Source organism: Musca autumnalis, unplaced genomic scaffold (genome assembly GCF_047663935.1).
Source record: "Musca autumnalis isolate F117 unplaced genomic scaffold, ASM4766393v1 scaffold_5, whole genome shotgun sequence".
NCBI lineage: Eukaryota > Metazoa > Arthropoda > Insecta > Diptera > Muscidae > Musca > Musca autumnalis.
This window is the reverse complement of record NW_027412088.1, coordinates 54,572,317-54,589,244: the sequence shown is the minus strand read 5'-3', so window position 1 is coordinate 54,589,244 and position 16,928 is coordinate 54,572,317. Positions and strand designations below refer to the sequence as shown.

The 16,928-nt window shown below is 39.9% G+C and overlaps 1 protein-coding gene across 5 annotated transcripts in view; it reads right to left on the bottom strand.

Moving 5' to 3' along the window:
* The window catches only part of Rpp25 (ribonuclease P protein subunit Rpp25), a 153,387-nt gene that overhangs the window by 73,290 nt on the left and 63,169 nt on the right, over window positions 1-16,928 (bottom strand). For 3 of the 5 annotated variants that reach the window (XM_073989097.1, XM_073989096.1, XM_073989098.1), the window contains exon 3: window positions 8,153-8,177. The exons of the other annotated variants lie outside the window; for them this stretch is intronic. The gene's annotated coding sequence lies outside the window, so the exon portion shown is untranslated. The remainder of the gene's footprint in view (window positions 1-8,152; window positions 8,178-16,928) is intronic. 5 annotated transcript variants of the gene reach the window in all.

Below are 16,928 nucleotides of genomic sequence, written 5' to 3'. Positions count from 1 at the left end.
TTTAAGGAAAAATATCACTGCGCGTAAATATGAAGATAAAAGCTTGGTATGTGAAATATTCTTTTTGCCGATGAAAGTCGATGAAGTTAATATTATGAACCCGGAAGGACAGTTATGCCATAGGTCAAACTTCTGAGTTTTCTCAAGCATCATAGGCGAAAATTCAAAAAATTCATCCCGCGATATCTCAGAAACTTGACCTATGGGGAAAATTTCCTTTTGGGTTCTTAATATACTCACTAAGTGCTTTCATCTCCAAAAGGAATTTTCCACCGCACAGACCTTGAGTTCCAATTTGTGGCACAGTGTTATCGGAAAAAAATAGTAAAAAGTAGTAGATTCTTGCAGTTCTGGAACAAACCATAATTTGTTACTTATCTCTTTGTAGAAAAGATCCATCATAGTAGGACTTCTCTTTGGACAAACCCTTAAAAGGTCTCCTATGTACAGAAGACATAAATATGGTGTTTTATATAGAGAATACCTATATAGAAAGGCCTTAAGAGGCCGTTTGATGCCAATAGAAGACCTCAGGAGGTTCTCTGTTCGGCACAAAAGACCTCAACAGGTCTTGTGGCACAGAAGACTTCAAGAGACCTTCTGTTGCACACAGAGTACCTCAAGGAGTCTTCTGTTGTCAATAGAAGACCTCAAGAGACCTTCTTTTGTCTAAAGTGATCCTCAAGAGGTCTTATGTTTCCTATAGAATGTCTTAATAGGTCGTCTTGGCTATAGAAAGCCTCAAGAGGTTTTCGGTTGTCTATAGAAGACCTCAAGCGATCTTCTGTTGTCATTGTCTAAAGTGGTCCTAAAGAGGTCTTATGTTTTCTATAGAAGACTTTAAGAGGTCATCGGCTAAAAAACCTCAAGAGGTTTTCGGTTGTCTATAGAAGACCTCAGGAGGTGTTATGTTGTCTATAGGAGACTTCAAGATACATTCCATAGAGAAGGTCTGCTATATAGAGAAAGACTATAGAATATCTTCTATGTAGAGAAAGCTTATGTAAGGTCTTCCGTTGTCAAAAGAAACATTTGAAATGTCTTCTTTTTGTCTAAAGTTGTCCTGAAGAGGTCTTCTGTTTCCTATAAAAGATCTCAAGAGGCCTTCTTTGCACTAAAGAAGACCTCAAGAGGTTTTCGGATGTCTATAGAAGATCTTAGAAGGTGTTATCTGTAGAAGACCTGAAGAGGTCTTATTTGTGTTAAGTGGACCATAAGGGCCAAAGTGGTCATGAAGAGGTTTTCTGTTTCCAAAAGAAGACCTTTAAAGGTCTTCTGTTAGTTTTGGTTGTCTATGGAGTTATTATGTTGTCTATAGAAGACATCAAGAGGTCTTCTTGCCTCTATAGACCTCAATATGCCTTCTTCTTGCCTCAAAGGGTCTTCTCTTGCGCACAGAAAACCTCTTTTCTCTAAAGAAGACCTATTTTGTCTAAAGAAGGCCTCAGGAGGTCTGCTGTTGTCCATAGAAGACCTCAAGAGGATTTCAGTTGTCTATAGAAGACCTCAGGAGGTCTTCCGTTGTCTAAGGAAGGCCTCTTGAGATCTTCAGGAGGTCTTCTGTTGTCTAAGGAAGGCCTCTTGAGGTCTTTTTTAGTCGACAGAAGACAGAAGAAAAGACTTCGAGAGATTTTCTGTTGTCTGTAGAAGATTTAGGAGGTTTTCTGTTGTCTAAAGAAGATCTCAAGAGGTCTTCTGATGTCTATAGAAGACCTCAAGAAGTATTGTTTTGTCTAGAGTAGACCTCAATAGGTCTTCTGTTGTCTATAGAAGACCTCAGAAGATCTTGTGTTGTCTAAAGAAAGCTTCAGGAGGTTTTCTTTTGCCTACAGAAAATCTCAAAAGGTCTTCTTTTGTCTATAGAGTAGCTCAGGATTTCTTCTGTTTTCGGATAAAAGATCAAAAGTTTTGCGGAGGAGGTACTAAAAGGAATGGATCTACATTGACCATTATGGAAGTGGATCTCCAGCCACTACGTATTGCGCCATAGGGGGTTTTTACACTCTTCGGGATGTTTGCTCAAGAAGTATGGACTTGCCCCTGAAAAAAACTTTTACCATCGTAATTGAGGCAGCGAATGGAAGTTGCTTTACCAAAAAATAAAGTGATTCGATAGTTGGTCTTAAAGTGAACTTATCCGAAATTTTGTGTGGGAGGTACCGGTTGGAGTGGACAAATATAGTCCATATTTGAACCTGATCTATTTCTAGTAGATATATTAGGATGTGTAAAGTATGGACCAATTCGGCCACTCCCTTCAAGATATACCGTATGAACAAATTTTCCGAACATTTTTGAACTTTTGTGGGGGAGGTACCTGAAGGAGTAGACCGATATGGTTTATCTTCAAACTTAAACTATGTTTGGACAAAATATCACTAAGGTCAAATTTTGGACCGAATCGGCAGATCCGTTCGAGAATTATCTTACGCTCCAACCACCTCACACGGTGTCATATGGATTTTTTTTGCAACTTTCAGGCTATTTTCTCAGGAAGTATGGACTTGCCCCTAATGAAACTTGTACCATCGTATGGAGGGCAGTGAATACAAGTTGCTAAAACAAAAATCAGAGCGATTCGAGAGGTGGCCCTAAACTGAACTGAATTTTGTGTGGGAGGTACCCGAAGGAGTGGACCGTTTGAGTCTTATCTAAGTCTGGCATACATTTCACGATGTGCAAAGTATGGACCAAATTGGTTACTCACTTCAAGAGTTATCGTGCGCACAAATTTTCCGAACATTTTCGAACTTTTGTGGGGGAGGTACCTGAAGGACAAAATATTACGATAGCCAAATTTTGGGCCAAATCGGCTCATCCGTTTGAGAGTTATCGTGCGCAGCAGCCAATAGAAGATCTCAGGAGGTCCTCTGTTCGGCACAGATGACCTCACCAGGTCTTCTGTTGTTTACAGAATACATCAAGGAGTCTTCTATTGTCTATAGAAGACCTCAAGAGGCATTCATTTGTCTAAAGTGGTCCTCAAGAGGTCATATGTTTCCTATAAAAGACCTTAAGAAGTCATCCGTCGGCTACAAAACCTGTAGAAACCCTTATAATGTCTTTTCTAGCCTATAGAAGACCTCAAGAGGTATTATTGTGTCTATAAAACACCTCAGGAGGTCTTCTGTTGCCTATAGAAAACCTCAAGACGTCTTATTTTGTCTAAAGTGGTCCGGAGGAGGTCTTCTGTTTCCTATAAAATATCTCAAGAGGTCTTCTGTGCACTAAAGAAAACCTCAAAAGGTTTTCGGTTTTCTATAGAAGAACTCAAGAGGTGTTACTTTCTCTGTAGAAGAACTGAGGAGGTCTTTTTGTATAAAGTGGACCATAAGGGGTCTTTTTTGTCTAAAGTGGTCCTGAAGAGGTCTTCTATATCCTAAAGAAGACCATAAAATGTCTTCTGTTGGTTTCGGTTGTCTATAGAAGACCTCGGGAGTTGTTATGTTGTCTATAGAGGACTTCAAGAGGTCTTCTTGCCTCTATAGACCTTAGGAGGCCTTCTTCTTGCATCAAAGTATGCCTTCTCTTGCCTATAGAAAACCTCTTTTCTCTAAATAATACCTATTTTGTCTAAAGAAGTCATCAGGAGGTCTGCTGTTTTCTACATAAGACCTCAAGAGGACACTCGTTGTCTATAGAAGACCTCGGGAAGTCTTCTGTTGACTAAGGAAGGCCTCTGAAATCTTTTATAGGAAACATAAGATCTCTTCAGGGCCACTTTTGATAAAATAAGACCTCCTGAGGTCTTCTGTTGTCTAAAGTCGACCTCAAGAGGAATTTATGTATATATAGAAGACCTCAAGACGTCTTCTGTTGTCTATAGAAGTCCTTAAGAGGTCTTATTTTGTCTAAAGTGGTCGGTAAGAGGTATTCTATTTCCATAAAAGACCTCAAGAGGTCTGTTTTTGTCTAAAGTGGTCCTGAAGAGGTCTTCTGTTTCCTTTAAAAGATTACAAGAGGTATTCTGTCGGCTAAGGGAAACTTCAAGAGGTTACCGGTTGTCTATGGAAGACCTAGGAGGTGTTATGTTGTCTGTAGAAGACCTGAAGACGTCTTTTTTGGCTAAAGTGGACCATAAGAGATCTTCTTTTGTCTAAAGTGATCCTGAAAAGGTCTTCTGTTTCCTAAAGACCTCAAGAGGTCTTCCTGTGTCTATATAAGACCTGAAGAGGTCTTTTTTGTTTAATGACCTCAAGAGGTCTTCTAGTGTCTACAGAAGACATGAAGAGGTCTTCTGTTGTCTATAAAAAACGTTAAGAGGTCTTATTTTTGTCTAAAGTGGTCCTGAAGAGATATTCTGTTTCCTATAAAAGATCTCCAGAGGTCTTCATTCGGCTAAGGAAGACCTCCGGAGTTGTTATGTTGTCTGTAGAAGACTTGAAGACGTCTTTTTTTTTGGCTAAAGTGAACCATAAGAGATCTTCTGTTGTCTAAAGTGATCCTGAAGAGGTATTCTGTTTCCTAAAGACCTCAAGAGGTCTTCTATAGAAGACATGAAGGGGTTTTCTGTTGTCTATAAAAGAACTCAAGAGGTCTTGTTTTGTCTAAAGTGGCCCTGAAGAGGTCTTCTGTTTCCTATAAAAGATCTCTAGAGGTCTTTTCTCGGCTAAGGAAGACCTCCGGAGGTGTTGTGTTGTCTGTAGAAGACCTAAAGATGTCTTTTTATGGCTAAAGTGGACCTTAAGAGATTTTCTTTTGTCTATAGTGGTTCTGAAGAGGTCTTCTATTTCCTAAAGAAGACCATAAAAGGTCTTTTGTTGGCTACATATGACCTCAAGAGTTGTCTTTAGAAGACTTCAGGAGTTGTTATGTTGTCTATTAAAGACCTCAAGGCGTATTCTTGTGTCTATAGAAGATCTCGGAAGAACTCACGAGATCATCTGTTGCATAAATTAGACCTTCAGGAGTTGTTATGTTGTCTATAGAAGCCGTCAAGAGGTCTTCTTGTCTCTATAGACCTCAAGAGGCCTTCTTCTTGCTTATAGAAGACCTCAAAGGGTCTTCTCTTGCCTATAGGAAACATCGTTGGTCTAAAGAAGACCTCAGGAGGCCTTCTATTGTCTATAGAAGACCTCAAGACATCTTATGTTGCCTATGTAAGATCTCAAGAGGTGGAGAGGTCTTCTGTTGTTTAAAGAAGCCCTCAAGAGGTCTCCTGATTTCTAAAGAAGATCTCAAGTGGTCTTCTGTTGTCTAAAGAAGATTTTAAGAGGTTTTCTGTTTTCTATAGAAGACCCCAAGAGGCTTTCGGTTGTCTATTGCAGACCTCAGGAGGTGTTATGTTGTCTATACAGAGAACCTCAAGAGATATTCCGTTGCTTAAAGAAGGCATTAGGGGGGTTTCTTTTGTCTATAGGAGATATCAGGAGGTCTTCTGTTGTCTTTAAAAGATCTTATATGTGGAGAAGGTTTATATAAGGTATTCTTCTTTTGTCTAAAGTGGACCTCAAGAGGTCTATGTTTGTCTAAAGTGGACCTGAAGACGTCCACTGCTTCCTACAGAAGACTTCAAGAGACCGACTGTTGTTTAAAGAAGGCCTCAGGTGTCTATACCAAGAAGTTATCTTTTAAGAACTTCTATGTAGAGAAGACTTGTAGAAGGTCTTCAATGTAGAGAAGACCTGTAGAAGGTCTTCTTCGTACAGCAGACTATAAGAAGATCGTCTGTGTATAAAAGGCCTATAGAACATTTCATGTATATATAAGGCTATTAGAATGTCTTTTCTATTGAAGAGAAAACCTATAAGATCTTCAAAAGGTCTTCTATGTGGATAAGAACTACAGAAGGTCTTCTATATAAAGAAGACCTATGTAGAGAACACCAGAACACCTATAAAAAATCTTCTATGTTTGAGAATACCTTTGGATGATGTTATTTGTAAAGGAGGCCTATAGAAGGTTGTCTATGCAGAGAAGACCATTAGAAGGTCTTCTAGGTAGGGAAGGCCTGTACAAGGTCTCCTATGTAGATAATATCTGTTAAAGGTTTTCTATGTAGAGAAGAGCTATAAAAGGTTAAGAAGATCTATAAAAGGTCTTCTATTTAGAGAAGACCTATAGTAGGTATTCTATGTCGAGCAGACCTATATAGAGAAAATCTACAGACGGTCTTCTATGTAAAGACCTATAGAAGGTATTTATATAAACGGTCTTCTATGTAGAGAAGATCTATAAAAGGTCTTCTATTTAGAGCAAATCTATAATAGGTATTCTATGTAGGGAAGACCATTAGAAGCCCTACTATGTAAAGAAGACCTTTAGAAAGTCTTCTAGGCAGAGCATACCTGTAGAAGATTTTCATATATTTCATATATTTTTCTATGTAGAGAAACCTATGGAAGGTCTTCTATGTAGAGAATACCTTTGGGCCATGTTTATATTGTGGCCTTTGCAGGGTTAACCTTCTTTATGAGGGTTTATTTGAAATGTCAGCAATGGAATTGACATTTGAAACCCAGTGGTTTTGTTAAATCCGTTTATATGTATATAAACGTACTATTAGAAGGGCTTAGGTCATGTTTATATTATAGCCTTTTGCAGGGTTAACCTTCTTAATGAGGATTTATTTGACGTATACACAAGGGAGTTGACATTTGAAACCCAGTGGGTTTGTTAAATCCGGTTATATATAAACGTACTATAAAGGCCCCCACTCATTAGTCAGTCTGTGCCATCAGTCCGATGAACCCTTTCTGTATGTGTGACTGACAAGTGTGTAGCACGATCCATCAGTCAAGTCTAAAAATCTTGAATTCCTCCTCCAAAAATGAATGAATTCTACGTTTTTTGTGTTCCAACACCAACATTATTTTCTGTTTTTCAAAATTATTTATTGATAATTTGAAAATAAGTCCCAATTTACATTGGGGGAGTTTACTTGCGGCAATTGTCATTTTGTAGGAGAGAGAGGTGAGGCATATGGTAACCCTTTGCCTCTCAGCACCCTCTCTCACCTACAAACTGACAATTGCCGCAAGTAAACTCGCCCAATGTAACCTAATGATTACACATGCAAGTAACTTGCAGACAGTTGTGTATACATATTATAGTCGAAACTTCATTTTTTTCGAACTGACACTTGCATGTGTAAACGTTCGGAAAAAAATTGAAGTTACTTTCAAAGCACTTACATTGATTACTGACAAGGAAATTTTGTCGGCAGTGAGGTTGTTAGTTGGTGTAGCAGTGAATATGTGTGAGTGTATTGGTATTTTTCGAACTGTCACTTGCCTGTGTAAATGGGGGGTAAATTGGGACTTAACACAATTCACCCAGACTGATGAGGGTTCATTTTGAAATCAAAACTATTTTGATTTTCATCAGTCTTGGAAAACTCACACATACATTCTCAAAATTTCAAAAATTTACACATACTACCATAAATGCTGGCAGTCAGACTGACTAATGAGTGGGGGCCTTAAAAGTAAGAAAATTTGTATTATTTTTATTTCATTTTAAACTTGACTCCCCTTCAAAATGTGACAAATTTTCAAAATTTTTTTTTCAATTGTTTTGTCGATAAAAATCCCCTCTAAGTATGACGGATTCTAAAAGGTACGAATTCTCTGATTTCTTATTAAATCTTTATCCCTGAAATAAATTTGGAACAATTTCAGGTTTTTGTTGGTAATTGGCCTGCTCTATTGGGCTGTGAACATGCAATTTGTGGAGACTGTTAAGCTGGCTGACAACACGTCCTATACCAAGATAATGAGAGACTTACGTGGACATTGGACATCACCAATCAACTACTTGCAGGCCAGAGGTTATATGCCGGAAATAATGGTGCAAGAAATTAAAAGATCCGAGGAATCAAAGGACTAGGAGTATTTCGATTTTAAAATAATTTGTCATTTCAATCTATATATATAAAAATGGTGTAAAAAATGTATAGTAATTCATAAAATGAGAACGGCTAGGCCGATTTCAGTAAAATTTTTTGTCAGTTATTCGCATTTTCGAGGAGAAGGTCTTTACGGAAGAAAATTTTGGAAAATCCCTCTGGAAAAGTCGGAAAATTGGAAAAACCGAAAATTGAGTATTTGTATGAAATTTTACTCCTTAATAGCGAGACGAAGTTCGCCGGACCCGCTAGTTTGTTATATTTTTGTAGTTTAATATTTTTATACAAATATTTATCTCAACTTACCTTTAATATAAAAGTATGATGAAAGCTGTGTGTGTGTGGGGAGAGAAATGGTTAAGAGGTGGTTAATATGTTGTCTGTACTAATATGATCAACTTCAGTAAAATGTACTTGCACTTTAATAATATCTTCGGGAGCACTATCTGAGCTACATCCACTACGGTTTTAAGATAATTCTTTACAAGCCCAATAGATTTAATACCATGAATTAAAGGAAGAGATTGGGGGACCTACCATTACTCTACGAAAGATAGAAGACCTTCTCCTAGGGTTTCCTTTAAATAAAATACCTTCGAATGATATAATAGCCCTAAAAGCTCTTATATAGATAGAAATCCTTCTAAAGGCCTATTTAGGCAAATGTTTTGCACGGTGTCATCGATTCTTGTCCTATAGGAATTTAGACGACTGCACCATCCCGAGCGTAGTGGAGCCAAAACTACTCTGGTTTGTTGTGGTAGCTGACGCTCCTCTGCGCTCCAGCTGCGATAGATGGGGCATGTTCTCCGAGGACCACATTCACACGATAGTTGTTTATGGCAGTTGCGACTGCATCTGTGGATAGACTTGTTGATCTAGGGGTTCCGTCTTGTAAGGTTGGATCTCTCTTTCTAGACCATGAATATACCTCCTTATATGCAGGGGGTCCTATACACCATATGGTTACTAGGATGGCTCTCACGATAACAGCCGAGAAAGTACTGCAACGAAAGCATGCCATTGTGTTGCTGTACTGGAAGAATCTACGTCTCCTCATGCAAATGGTCTACTGAAGGGAGGCACCCTGTTGCAATTCTCCATATCTCCATGAATATTATTCCATTGCGAGGCACTTAAATTCGCGTACCATACTGGCGCCGCATAGCTTACCACAGACCGACCTATCGCGTTATATGTAGTCAACAAGATTTCTTTATCGGCACCCCAAGTGCTGTTGGCTCTTGTCGCAGATAGCTGGCGTATGTGCTGACGACATGAACAAGCTGTCGAATGTAACCCCTAGAATTGTGAGGTAGTTAGTGGTCGAAATTCTGCTACCATCGACCATGACATTCAGATCTCTTCTCACCTCTGCCGTCCATGACGCAGATAGCTGGCGTATGCGCTGACGACATGAACAAGCTGTCGAATGTTACCCCTAGAATTGTGAGGTAGTTAGTGGTCGAAATTCTGCTACCATCGACCATGACATTCAGATCTCTTCTCACCTCTGCCGTCCATGACGCAGATAGCTGGCGTATGCGCTGACGACATGAACAAGCTGTCGAATGTTACCCCTAGAATTGTGAGGTAGTTAGTTTTCGAAATTCTGCTACCATCGACCATGACATTCAGATCTCTTCTCACCTCTGCCGTCCATGTGGTGAACAAAACTATACTACCACCATGACCCACCAAAAAGGTTTGTAGAAGCACCCTTAGTTTTAGAAAGGGTCTATAGAAACACCGTTTGCTTTAGAAAGGGGCTGTAAAAGCACCCCTTCATTCAGAAAGGTTCTGTAGAAGTACCCTTTGCTTTAGAAAGGATCTGTAGAAGCACCTTAGAAGGGTCACTAGAAGCACCCTTTGCTCTAGAATGGGTCTATAGAAGCACCCTTTGCTCTAGAATGGGTCTATAGAAGCACCCTTTGCTCTAGAATGGGTCTATAAAGCACCCTTTGCTCTAGAATGGGTCTATAGAAGCACCATTTTATTCAGAAAGGGTCTGTAGAAGCACCCTTTGCTCTAGAAAGGGTCTGTAGAAGCACCCTTTGCTTTAGCAAGGATCTGTAGAAACACCCTTTTATTCAGAAAGGGTCTGTAGAAGCACCCTTTGCTCTAGAAAGGGTCTGTAGAAGCACCCTTTGCTCTAGAAAGGGTCTGTAGAAGCACCCTTTGCTCTAGAAAGGGTCTGTAAAAGTACCATTTGCTCTAGAAAGGGTCGGTAGAAGCACCCTTTGCTCTAGAAAGGGTCTGTAGAAGCACCCTTTGCTCTAGAAAGGGTCGGTAGAAGCACCCTTTGCTCTAGAAAGGGTCTATAGAAGCACCCTTTGCTCTAGAAAGGGTCTGTAGAAGCACCCTTTGCTCTAGAAAGGGTCTATAGAAGCACTCTTTGCTCTAGAAAGGATCTATAGAAGCACTCTTTGCTTCAGAAAGGGTCTACAGAAACACCCTTTCATTGGGAAAGGGTCTGTAGAAGCACCTATTCATTCAGAAAGGGACTGTGGAAGCACCCTTTCATTCAGAAAGGGTTTGTAGAAGCACCCTTTCATTCAGAAAGGGTTTGTAGAAGCGCCCTTTCATTCAGGAAGGTCTGTAAAAGCACCCTTTTATTCAGAAAGGGTCTGTAGAAGCACCCTTTGCTTAAGAAGGGGTCTATAGAAGCAACTTTTTATACAGAAAGGGTCTGTACCCTTTGTTTTAGAAAGGGCCTATAGAATCACCCATTCAATCAGAAAGGGCCTATAGAAGCACCCATTCATTCAGAAGGGACCTATAGAAGCACCCATTCATTCAGAAAGGGCCTATAGAAGCACCCTTTCATTCAAAAAGGGTCTGTAGAAGCACCCTTTTCTTTTGAAAGGATCTATAGAAGAACCCTTTCATTCAAAAAGGGTCTGAAGAAGCACCCTTTGCTTTTGAAAGGATCTGTAGAAGCACCCTTTGCTTTTGAAAGGATCTGTAAAAGCACCCTTTGCTTTTGAAAGGATCTGTAGAAGCACCCTTTGCTTTTGAAAGGATCTGTAGAAGCACCCTTTGCTTTTGAAAGGATCTGTAGAAGCACCCTTTGCTTTTGAAAGGATCTGTAGAAGCACCCTTTGCTTTTGAAAGGATCAATAGAAGCACCCTTTGCTTTAGAAAGGGTCTGTAGAAGAACCTATTGTTTTAGAAAGGGTCTGTAGAAGCGCCCTTTGCTATAGAACGGGTCTGTAGAAGCACCTATTGTTTTAGAAAGGGTCTGTAGAAGCACCCTTTGCTATAGAAGGGGTCTATAGAAGCACCCTTTCATTCAAAAAGGGTCTGTAGAAGCACCCTTTCATTCAGAAAGATTCTGTAGAAGCACCCTTTGCTTTAGAAAGGGTCTACAGAAACACCCTTTCATTCAGAAAGGGTCTGTAGAAGCAACCTTTGCTTTCAAAAGGGTCTATAGAAGCACACTTTCATTCAGAAAGGGTCTGTAGAAGCACCCTTTGCTTTTGAATGGGTCTGAAGATGTGCTCTTTGCTTTAGAAAGTGTCTGTAGAAGGACCCTTTGCTTTAGAAAGGGCCTGTAGAAGCACCCTTTGCTTTAAAAAGGGTCTATAAAAGCATCCTTTCATTCAGAAAGGGTCTGTAGAACACCCTTCCATTCAGAAAGGGGGTGTAGAAGCACCCTTTGCTTTAGAAAGGGTCTACAAAAACACCCTTTCATTCAGAAAGGGTCTGTAGAAGCACCCTTTGCTTTAGAAAGGGTCTACAGAAACACCCTTTCATTCAGGAAGGGTCTGTAGAAGCACGCTTTGCTTTAGAAAGGGTTTACCGAAACACCCTTTCATTCAGAAAGGGTCGGTAGAAGCAACCTTTGCTTTAGAAAGTGTCTGTAGAAGGACCCTTTGCTTTAGAAAGGGCCTGTAGAAGCACCGTTTGCTTTTGAAAGGGTCTGTAGAAGAACCCGTTGCTTTTGAAACGGTCTGTAGAAACACCCTTTGCTTTAGAAAGGTTCTGTAGAAGCACCCTTTGCTTTAGAAAGGGTCTGTAGAAGCATCCTTTCATTCAGAAAGGGTCTGTAGAAGCACAATTTCATTCAGAAAGGTTCTGTAGAAGCACCCTTTCATTCAGAAAGGGTCTATAGAAACACCCTTCAATTCAGAAAGGGTCTATAGAAGAACCTTTCATTCAGAAAATGTCTATAGAAGCACCCTTTTTCAGAAAGGGTCTATAGAAGCACCTTTTCTTTCATTCTTTCCAGAGTAGGGGTGACACAAAACCCCTTCGGCGTACATCTGCTAACGGTATGTTAGAAATAATCATCCTGCTTGGATTTTATGCATGTAAACTGTGTTGACTTGATCCGTCAGTGGAATAATCGATCATCCATAATCTTATCAGCAATGTTTACAAAAATGTCGTTCTCTGCTTATTTCTATCTCTTCTTCTTCCTTTTCATAGACATCATTCTCAAAAATTTTGAACTGTTTCATTTCATTGAAATAGCAATAAGGATTTCTATTTTTGAAATGTTGTTTACTTTTCGGACGTCATTATAAAACGCCAAGTTCATTCTTTTTTTGAGTTCAGCAGACCGCCCACAGGACCGACCATTCGCTGTGTGTTTATTTTTATGACGTTAAACGGCAAACGAAGATGACTAAATGCGTTCGTTAATGCTACTATTTTCGGTTAGTAGTCGTAATAATTATGGCATGTATTCCGATTACTAAAATAACAGATACTGAGAGAGGATATAAACAAGAAGGCCTTACCTTGTGGAGAACATTGGAGGTGAGAGAATTATAACATTTTGACACGAAACTTAAAATACAGATGGCTGTTCCATTTTTAGGTCATACTTATAGGTCACAAATCATTGTAAAATCATTACACATTTTTTCCGAATCCCTCTCATTTTGGAATTTCTGTAAACTCCTTGATATTCACTCTAGAAACTCTCCTCTGATTAGAAATTATTTCGAATTTATTTCAGAACTTCCCCGAAAAACATTTCTCTTCATTTCTTTTGAAGGTTTGTCAAACATTATTGCTCACCGATCTAGGAAATATCCGAATAAATTAATCAAAATGCCTCTTCAAAGAAAAGAAAACAAAAAACGCTAATCCAAACAACATGGGAATGTGGAGGGGTTGGATTTAGTACGAATAAACAAAATGTTCCTTCGGCATACGCTGCTATTCGCTCGCTGTTTTGTAGGCAATCGAATTGTTGGTGTTGTTGCTTGCCCACAATAATCAAAATATCAAATTTAATAGAAATGTTGTTGTGATTAACTGTTAACTACCCGCCAGCCAATCAGCATCAACATCAGATGAGTTGTTCCAAAACACGTGGACAACAATTGATGTTTCTTCGCAGTGGGATACCATGGTGGGATAATGTTGTTCGTTTTTTTTTTTGAAGCATTTCACTTAGAATTGCTAAACAACTGAGGGGGGGAAAAGAGGTGAAGAATTAAAAAAATAATAAGAGGAGTGGTGGGCCTAAATATGTATACTACAAAGCGATTCCTAATTTTAAAAATAAATAGAATTTTTGTAGGTGACAAAAAATGTTTTGCAAGTTTCCATTGCAAATTTTAGGCGTTTGTGAGGAAGGTATCATTAACAGTGGGTCTAATAATTCCACTGACAGATTCAATTATCCCAGTTAACTCGAATAAAATCCAACATCCCTAATATATTACAAGAACACCGATTGGGAAAGGGTTTTAAAACTTCGGAGCCATTATAGAAGGATGTAAGGCAATTTTCAATCGCAGCAATTTTTCCTTATCGCAATTGTCAGTTTGATGGGGTGAGTGCTAAGGCTTGTGGTTATCCATTGCCTATCGACACCTTCCAGAAAACCGAACAACTGACAATTGCTGCCCTGTCGTTATGTACATCTGAACTTATAGATAGCACTAAGACTAAATATATACATATGTATTTTCCCACAACATTCCCAAAAGGACAAAGAAGACTTCTCTCATAACACCACGGTGGCTCCCTAGCCAAGGTACCACAAAAACTAGCTGCAGCAGCAAAAACCTGGACTAATCAATAGTTTTCAGAGAGGAGGTGTATTAATGGGTGACCTTAAAATAAATACATATCGTGGTCCATACCTCAGGATGTATTGGCTTCCGCTATAAACACACTGTTCTGCTCACGATGAGGAGGAATACGATTTTAATAAATTGCAACACTAGCCGAGACTTGGCATTAAACTGTAAAAACTTGTGGAAGAGGTATAGAATATCAGCTCCTTTAGAAAGTGTTCTGTCTATAAAAAACCTTAAGAAAATCTGCATTCTATAGAAGATTTTTTAAAATATCTTCTGTCCAGAGAAGACCGTTAAAATCCTTCTAAATTTTGAAGACCTTTCAAAAAAGAGACCTTTTATCTATAAAAGATCGGTTCCTTTCCGAAGGTTTTCTATATCTAGAAGTATTTTTAGCCAGCTTTTGATTTATAGAAGACCTTATGAGGCCATCTACTGTAGAGTAGATTAACTCACCGACCATCTACTGCAGAGTGGATATGCTCACAGAACATATACTCTATAGTAAGTGAGCTCACAAATCATATAATATAGTTCCAACTACTCTAGAAAAGATGGCTTCCCAGACCAACTACTTTGGAGACCATTTATCCTCGAAATTATGGGCTCACAGGTCATCTACTGCAGAATAGATGGTCGTACAGGTATTATATTAAAGAGTATCTGAGATTACATGCGAATATAACGTAAAGTAGTTGAGCTCGCAGACCGTATACTGCAGACTAGATGGGCTCACAGGCCATCTACTGCAGTGTTGATGGGCTTACAGGCCATATATTGCAGTTAGATAGGCTTACAGGCCATCTAGTGCAGGGTAGATGAGCTCACAGTCCATTTACTGTAGAGTAGGAGCGCCTAAAGGACATATGTTGTAGTACCGATGGGTTCAGAGCCCATATACTGTAGACCCTAATGGCTCACAGGTCAGCTACTCTGGGAAAACTGAACTCACAGGTCATCTTCTGCAAAATAGATAGGCTCACATGCCTTTTACTACAGGTTCATAGGCAATCTATTATAGAGTGGGTGAGATCACATGCCATATATTGCTGGATAGATGGGCTCTCAGACCATGCTCTGCAGGGTAGATAGACTCACAAACCAACTACTCTGGAACTCTATGGGCGTACAGGCCATCTACTGCAGATTATATGGGTTCTCAGGCCATATACTACAGAGTAGATGCGCTCACAGGCCATCTACTGCAGAATAGATGGTTTCACAGGTATTCTATTGTAGGGTAGGTGAACTCGAAGGCCATATATTGTAGACCCGATGGGTTCACAAGGTCTTAAGGTCGTCTATTGTAGAGTAGGTGAGATCGCAGGCCATATATTGCAGGATAGATGGGCTCAGGCCATCTTCTGCAGGGTAGATGTGCTCACAAACCAACTACTCTGGAAGTGGATGGACTTACTGGTCATCTACTGCAGGGTAGGTGCCTCACAGGCCATCTACTACAGTGTAGATGGGCTCACAGTCCATTTACTACAGGGTAGAAGAGCTCACAGACCATATTTTGCAGGACTCACAGGCCGACTACCAACTACTCTGGAAGTGGATGGGCTTACTGGTCATTTACTGCATGGTAGATGGGCTCACGGTCATCTATTTACAGTAAGTGAGCTCGCAGTCCATCTACTAAAGAGTAGGAACGACTACAGTCCATCTGCTGTAGGCCCGACGGGTTTGAGAGCCCAGTGGTTCACAGGCCGGCTACTGTGGGAAAGTTGGAGTCACAGGTAATCTTCTGCGAAATTTATAGGCTCATATGCCTTCTACTGCAGAGTAGATAGGTTCACAGGCCATATACTATGAGATCACAGGCCATATATTGCTGGATATATGGACTCTCAGGCCATGTTCTCCAAGGTATATGGGCTCTTGTTCTGCAGGGTAGATGGGCTCACGGCCATCTACTGTAGAGTAGATGGGCTGGCAGACCGTCTACTGTAAAGTATATGGGCTTGTAGGGCATACACTGTAGAGTAAGAGCACCTACAGGCCATATGCTGTAAACCCGATGGGTCCATATCTTATATACTGTAGTCCCTATGGGTTTACATGTCAGCTACTCTGTGAAGATGAACACACAGGCCTTATACTGCAGGGTAGATGGTCTCACCCGGCATATACTGCAGATCCGATATGTTCGCAGGCTATTTACTATGGAAAATATGGTTTCACATGTCATCTACTGCAGAGTAGATTGATTTTTGTGATGAACGGCAAACATACAACCATCTACGGCAGAAGAGATAGACTCATAAGCCATTTAGTGCAGAGTAGATGGGCAGTACAGGTCATATATTGTAGACCCGATGAGTTCACAGGATAGGATAGATGGGTTCACAGGCGATCTACTATAGAGTAGGGGAGCTCACAGACCATCTTCTGCAAAATAAGTAGGCTCACATGCCACTGCGGAGTAGATGGGCTCACAGGCCATCAGCAGCTAGGTAAACGGGCTCACAGGGCATAGTAGGTGAGCTCCATAGGCCATATACTGTAATCCGATAGGTTCACAGGCAATCTAATCCGGGAAGGCTGGGCTCACATGCCATCTTCTGCAGAGTAGGTGAGCTCACATACCATATACTGTATTTCCTATGGGTTCACAGGCCATTTGCTCTTGAAAATGTGGTCTCACATTCCATCAAATGGAGAGTTGATAAGCCGCATGTCATCTACTTCAGTTCAAAGGTCATCTACTGTATTTTTTTCCAATAACATATTCAGCAATCTAATGATCAGGGGTTCATCTTTCAAAGGTATGTGGACAAAACATTCGGCCAAAACTGGAAACAAAAATCCAGCTTAATTTGTTTGCAAAATTACTTAATGATGTTTAAGGTGTGATAAACTGTGACTTTGACTGGTAAGCAACAACAAAAATCCTACAAAAAAATCAGTGGGAAATCCCTTCATCAATTTTAGCGGCTTTTTTTTGGCATCTCTGTTTGCTTTATTTTACGCAAATTATCTAAATCTCTTTTTGTTCTATTGTTGTTGCTGTTGTTATTGTTCATTGTATTAGTTAG